Source organism: Hyaena hyaena, unplaced genomic scaffold (genome assembly GCF_003009895.1).
Source record: "Hyaena hyaena isolate Hyena2069 unplaced genomic scaffold, ASM300989v1 scaffold_2455, whole genome shotgun sequence".
NCBI classification, from domain to species: domain Eukaryota; kingdom Metazoa; phylum Chordata; class Mammalia; order Carnivora; family Hyaenidae; genus Hyaena; species Hyaena hyaena.
Window position 1 is genome coordinate 20260 of NW_024083089.1, and position 6907 is coordinate 27166.

Here is a 6907-nt window from a genome sequence, read left to right on the forward strand (position 1 = left end):
AATGAGCAAATAGGAGAAAGTGTTAAAAATTGTTGGGGCTGGTTAAGAGTACACAGAGTTCTTTGGACCGTTCTCACAACTTCAAGTTTGAAATTCTAACAAAACTCAACATCCCCTTCCTCCCAAATAAGGTTATACAAAGTTATGTCTATTTCTTCTTTCTTTTTTTTTTTGTTTCATTTCTTTCTTTTTTTTAATTTTTTTTTAATGTTTTATTCATTTCTAGGAAAGAGAGAGAGACAGCGTGAGCAGGGGAGGGTCAGAGAGAGAGGGAGTCACAGACTGAAACAGGCTCCAGGCTCAGAGCTGGCAGTCAGCACAGAGCCCGACGCGGGGCTCGAACCCACGAACCGCGAGATCATGACCTAAGCGAAAGTAGGACACTTAACCGACTAAGCCACCCAGGCGCCCCTGTTTCATTTATTTCTGAGAGAGAGAGAGAAAGACAGCATGAGCAGGAGAGGGTCAGAGAGAGAGGGACACAGAATCTGAAACAGACTCCAGGCTCTGAGCTAGCTGTCAGCACAGAGCCCGACGCGGGCCTTGAACCCATAAACATGAGATCATGACCTGAGCCAAAGCCGGGCGTTCAACCGATTGAGCCACCCATGCGCCCCCCGAGACTTATTTCTAAAATAGCAATGAAGAATTAAACTTAAGGCATTGAAACCTGATCAAAATTACATTAGCAACGGATTACAGCATTTTTGATGTTAAGTCACTGTCAAGGGATGATAGCTTTCCTTTTGGAAATTTACCTCCAAGCACAGTACATTTTTGTGGATTTTTCAAATATTCAACAACCTCCTGTGATTCTTGTTTAGCTTCCTCCACCTACAATGACACAATTTACCCAATATTTCTAAATACTGGATTATCAAGGCTGCCTCTTTGAAAATAGTAAATGTTAGGGGCACCTGGGTGGCTCAGTCGGTTAAACATCCGACTTCGGCTCAGGTCATGATCTCACGGATTGTGGGTTCGAGCCCCACGTCGGGCTCTGTGATGACAGCTAGGTCAGAGCCTGGAGTCTACTTCAGATTCTGTGTCGTTCTCTCTCTCTGACCCTCCCCTGCTCACGCTGTCTCTGTCTCTCTCGGAAATAAATAAAACATTACAAATTTTAAAAGAAAGAAGAGGAAAATAGTAAATGTTAATAGAAACGAACTTGGCTTTCTCTTTGTTTCAGTGAAAGATGTACAAAAGAAGGCCCCCTTATAATTGCAGACACAAAGGAGTTTTCAACTCTTTTTGCAAATTATACATTCTCTTTTTTCTTTATGTTTCTTTATTTTGAGAGAGAGTGCCTGTATGAGTGTGGGGAGGGGCAGAGAGAGAGGAGAGGGAGAATCCCAAGCAGGTTCTGCACTGTCAGTGGGGGCCAACGTGGGGCTCAATGCCAGGAACGAAGAGATTATGACCTGAGTCAAACTCAGGAGTCAGATGCTTAAGCAACTGAGAACCCAGGCACCCCCCATTATGTATCTCCTTACATATCCCAACAAAAGCATTCTAAACTTCCTACATTTTCAAGAAATAGTGCTCCCTCCAGTTAACAAGAACTTATATTCAAAATTCGACTTAAATGTGTCTGTGGCATTGAATGTACACAGAAAGGCTCACCTACCAAGTTTCACATCCAGTACTTTTCACCTGGTTATAAGCTTCCAGGCCAAACTATGGAACTGAATGTACATCAACGACAAGGAAGTCTGTGTGTAAGTTATAACACTGATTTATGATTCATGATGAGATTATTTTCATAATAAGGAATCACTATTAGATCATAAATGATTACATTCCTAACAAATGCCAAACGACAGTGACAAAAATTGAGTATGGTGTACAGATATTGCTTTGTAAATGGTTGTGGTTAAAAAAGGCTAGAATATTTACTCTCCAAAATATAAGAAATCATGTAAGAATTGAGAATCTAGCAAGAGTAAAGCCCAATCAGCTCAACAAAGAAATCAAGGAGAACATAAGCTCAACTTTAAAAAGACTCTGATAGAAGAGAAGAAAGTGCCTATCAAAAATCAGTCAGCAGGCAACCAGAAGTAACCAATGCAAATACCTAGAGCCAGAAAGATATCAAAAATGAGCACCGAAGACCAAATGGAAAACGACACTGGTGGCCATATGCTGACCCAGAAAGCCACAGACCCTTACAGAGGGCAAACAATCACAACGTGGCTCTACCAAGGAATACAGAACTCAAGCTCAAGACTTTAATTTTTCAAGGAAAATTTTAAGAAAAAGCAAAGAATAATAAAGTGAAAGGGTGGTAGAATAGTAAAATACTTAAGATCAACTACTGGGAACTATGTATTACAAAGCTTTTTGAAACCTCTCCTCCTTGGTTAAGCTTCCATACTTAACAGATAAATGAGTAAAAAGCAAATGGTAATTTCCTCAGAAGACAAAAATACTGTTTTTTAAGATAGAAATTAAGATGCAAAACAATCAGTAGGTAAAAACAGAATTAAGGAGAAAACACTTAAGATATCAAGAAGATAAAAGTTGGGGGCTGAGTTGGTTGAGCCTCAGACTTCAGCTCAGGTCATGATCTCAGGGTTTGTGAGTTAGAGTCCTGCATTGGGCACTGTGCTTTCAGCTCAGAGCCTGGAGCCTGCTTGGGATGCGGTGTCTCTCTCTCTATGCCCCTCCCTCACTCATGCTCTCTCTCTCAGAAATAAATAAACACTTAAAAAAAAAACAAAAAGAATATACAAGTTGGAAGAGTAAATGTAACATAGTAATTTTAGAATGGACACTAATATTTTTTGCCACTAAATGATTTATTTTAAATAGATTATTGTCAAGTTGGTTTCCATATAACACCCAGTGCTCATCCCAATAAGTGCCCTCTTCCATGCCAATCACTCCCTCCCACCCCCATCAACCCTCAGTTTGCTCTCAGCATTCAAGAGTCTCTCATGGTTTGCCTCCTTCCCTCTCCCCCACTATTTATCCCCTTCTTCTCCCCCATGGTCCTCCGTTAAGTTCCTCGTAATTCTCCTATACATGCAAACATAAGGTATCTGTCCTTCTCTGCCTGACTCATTGCTCAGCACCTGTGTGGTGCCAGGCACCTGGGTGGCTCAGTCTGTTAACTGTCTGACTTTGCCTCAGGCCATGATCTCACAGAATGTGACTTCCAGCTCCAACTCAGGCTCTGTGCTGACCTCTCAGAGCCTGGAGGCTGCTTCGGATTCTGGGTCTCTTTCTCTCTCTGCCTCCCCCCTCACCTGTGCTCTGTGTCTCTGTGTTTCTCAAAACTAAATCAATGTAAGAAAAAAAGTTTTCTAAATAAATAAATAAATTTCCATTCTTAGGACATATATATTTTTGTGGACTCTTTAAGGTATCCTTTCTATAATATGATTTCCATTTTATCATATCTTCAGAGAACCTGACCTCTGAGTTATTAACTTTTTCAAAATTTATCAAGATTTTTTTTTCATTCCCTCATACACACTCAGTGTTTACAAGTCTTCCATGAATTTTTTAAAATAGATCATCCTTCTTAAGTATTCTTCTGTCTTCTGCATTAACCATTTCTTCAGAGGATTACTGGTCTCTATGCCCTACTTGGTATCTCTTTTGTGCTTTAAGTTTTCCGCAAACATGTGGGGATTCTTCCAGATTCGTTTGTAATTACACAGAGCTTATAGTGATCAGCACTAATTGTAGATACAGGTTTCCTTAAAACTACCAAGGTGGTAAATGCATTTCTTCTATACAACATGGAATTTTAATGAATGAGCAGGATACTTTGAGTGCCTGACTCAGGTACATTATGTCTCTCCTTGGCATCAATACTCAAACACAATCTTCAGAGACAGACTTCTCTACACATACACACACACACACACACACACAAACACACACACCCTTTATTACAATAATGTCTTTTGCCAATTGTACCCTAAACGTTACGAGCCCTTTCTGGGCCTACCCCATTTTTGGCAATGTTTCAATTCAACTGTTTATGAATCATCCCAGAGCCCATGATTATTGACTTGGAAATCGGGGTGTTTCCTAAGTTCTACTAGGAATAACATCATACACCTATTTCGTGTTACTCTAGTCTAAGTTCCGTGAAGTTAGGTAACATATGTCGTTTTCCTTTATCATGATCACTGTTATCTGACACTTACCACTAGTGTCTGTTATTAAATAAATTTAAATACATCCAGATTTGATTTTGCTATCAATGCGATGTCATCTGTTTTATACCTAATGGAAAGTGCTCAAATTTCTGGTCCACTGAAGAAACCTTTTTGCTGTTGCCCTGACTTTTCTCTCATTAAACATCTTTTCGTCATTGCGATGGAATGAAACAATTCTGAAAGTGAAATTTTAAAAATAAGGGGAAGTAAACAAATGTGCTTATACATTATTTTGAAGGTGCAATAACTTCCATCGACGTTGATTTCCTGTGGCACTTTTCACTCACATTCAAACTTCAGCTATTATGTATTCTCCAGATGACAAATCACGGACATACTCAAATTCGCAGATTCCAAATACTCTATCAGTTTATCGTGAGCTACAAATAAATGCTTACAAACATTATTATGATTAAGAAAGACCAGTCCAAATCCATTGACTAAATCGTCTCTTTTTTTTTTTTTTCTCAAGGTGAATACAGGTACATCATACCTGGCCAGTACTGAAGATCTAAACAAATATTTTAAGAGTTCTTGAATGTCGTCTGTACAGGCAAGGGGAATATAAAGTACTAAACATATCTAAGTAACCTGGAGGAAAATTGAAAAAAGTAAATTTTCTAGTTACCAAGCTAAAAGAAGTCATGAACTATAGCAAATTTACCAAATATTAGAAAAATAAAAATATGAGTTTAGTCTTTTATTTGTTCACATGGCTTTGCTTTGAAGAGTTTCTAAAAGCACTTCTAACCTAATTACACTTCTTCCCGACTGTCCTGTCAATCACTTGTCCCTTCAATTATCTTTTTTACCTAGTAGATGACCCTGCCTGCCAAGGAAATTAAATTCAGACCAAAAGGTAACAGATAAGATATGCTGAGCTAAAGCTCCTGTTAGTCAAAAGCAAAAAGAGAAAAGAACTGCTATTTCCTAGAGACAATTTCAAACACTCAAATGAATAATGAGACGAGAAAACACTGTAAACCAGGAGCAAGGGAATCTTTGTCTCCCAAAGCTCCAGGTCACTGGGTACAAACAGACTTCCTTCCACAGCTGCAAGCCAGGAATGCTGGAGAACCATGTTAACTCCTACTGTGGACTAATGGGCCCATCCCACTTTACAACCATGAGCCTAGGGGAAAAGGAAACAGCAGCAATAGAAACTGATTCTTATCTATCCCTAGATCCCAAGGAAGAGTTCAGGAATGTTTCTAGGAGTCCTATAGTCACATCAAGAAACTCCTTCTGAATACCTCTCCCTGCCTAAGCCACAAAAAACAAAAAACAAAAACCAGCCGGCAGGAAGAGGAACAACTTTAAAAGGAAATGCAAATACACAAACCAAAGGAGCAAAGGTAATACTACTACTACCCTACCTCAAGGATAGGAACAAAAATTTAACTCCACTGGACACTTACTATGGGCCAAGGAGTGAAGTCCTTTGGGCTAAGTAAACTACTTTGATTCTTTCATTTGATCCTACAAGGTGAGATAAGGAGTTTTTCCTCCGGCTTCATATGAGGAAACAGCAGTGTAGAGGAATGAGGTAAATGCCACAGCACCTCAGTCTCAGGACTGAGTTTGATCCTGGTCCACTCCTCACCCTTAACCACTAAGCCTAGAGACTTCTCTGAGGAAGGATGTAGTAGAGCGTAAAAAATAAGAGAAGCAGATTTTTACTCCAAGCCCAAGTCAAAAACTTCACCTTTTCCTCACAACCCTTCTATGACATAAAGGCAAAATAATGAAGAATTAGTAAATGAACAACCTGGGGCGCCTGGGTGGCTTAGTCGGTTAAGCATCCGACTTTCGCTTAGGTCATGATCTCACGGTTCATGGGTTCGAGCCCCGCATCAGGCTCTGTGCTGACTGCCAGCTCAGAACCTGGAGCCTGTTCCAGAGTCTGTGACTCCCTCTCTCTCTGACCCTCCCCTGCTCACGCTGTCTCTCTCTCTCTCTCTCTCCTAGAAATAAATAAAACATTAAAAAAATTTAAAAAAAAAGAAATATACTTGACTTTAAAAAAAAAAAAAAAAAAAAGTAAATGAACAACGTGATCCCAACATACAGCTTCAAATCAATCCCTTATCACAAAACTATTTAAACCTGCACTTTTGTGTTACACTTTGTATTGACTTTTTACAATATGTTCTTTCATCATCATAAAACAAGTATATTTATCAGGTTTTTAAAATTTATTTTGAAAAATAAAATAAAATTTATTTTGAGAGAGTGAGCGAGAGAGAACCTGAGCAGAGGCAGGGCAGAGACAGAGAGAGAGAGAGAGAGAGACAATCTCAAGTAGGCTCCATGTTTTTCGCACAGAGTCTGACATGGGGATCAAATCTCGTGAACCATGAGATCATGACCTGAGCTGAAGTCAAGTGTCAGACACTTAACACTGAGCCATCAACGTGCCCCTGAAACAAGTATTTTGATAATGTCTAAGATTCACTGTTCAAGTATCATCCAAAGAGAAATTCATGAAGCAGAAATCCTTTTAACAAACTACCCACTCAGTTTTGTGGGTTCGAGTCCTGCATTGGACTCTGCACGGATGGTCTGGAGCATACTTGGGATTCTCTCTCTCTCTTTCTCTCTCTCTGCTCCTCCCCTATTCACACTGGCTCTGACTTTCTCAAAATACATAGATAAATAAACAACTTTAAAAAGAAATAAATGCTACCAGTTAAATTATTAAGAACTACGACCACTTACATTGAAACAAAAAAACA

The 6907-nt window shown here is 39.4% G+C and overlaps 1 long non-coding RNA gene across 2 annotated transcripts; it reads right to left on the bottom strand.

The window, feature by feature from the left end:
- Positions 1-749: 749 nt before the first annotated feature.
- LOC120227534 lies at positions 750-5855 on the bottom strand. Of its 2 annotated transcripts, XR_005527272.1 has the most exons (3): positions 5591-5855; positions 4666-4763; positions 750-834 (listed from the first exon to the last, which is right to left on the bottom strand). It is a non-coding gene; the product is annotated as an uncharacterized LOC120227534 (long non-coding RNA). The 2 variants fall into 2 exon arrangements; XR_005527271.1 differs by lacking the exon at positions 750-834 and having other exon boundaries at positions 4524-4763.
- Between the last annotated feature and the right edge of the window lie 1052 nt (positions 5856-6907).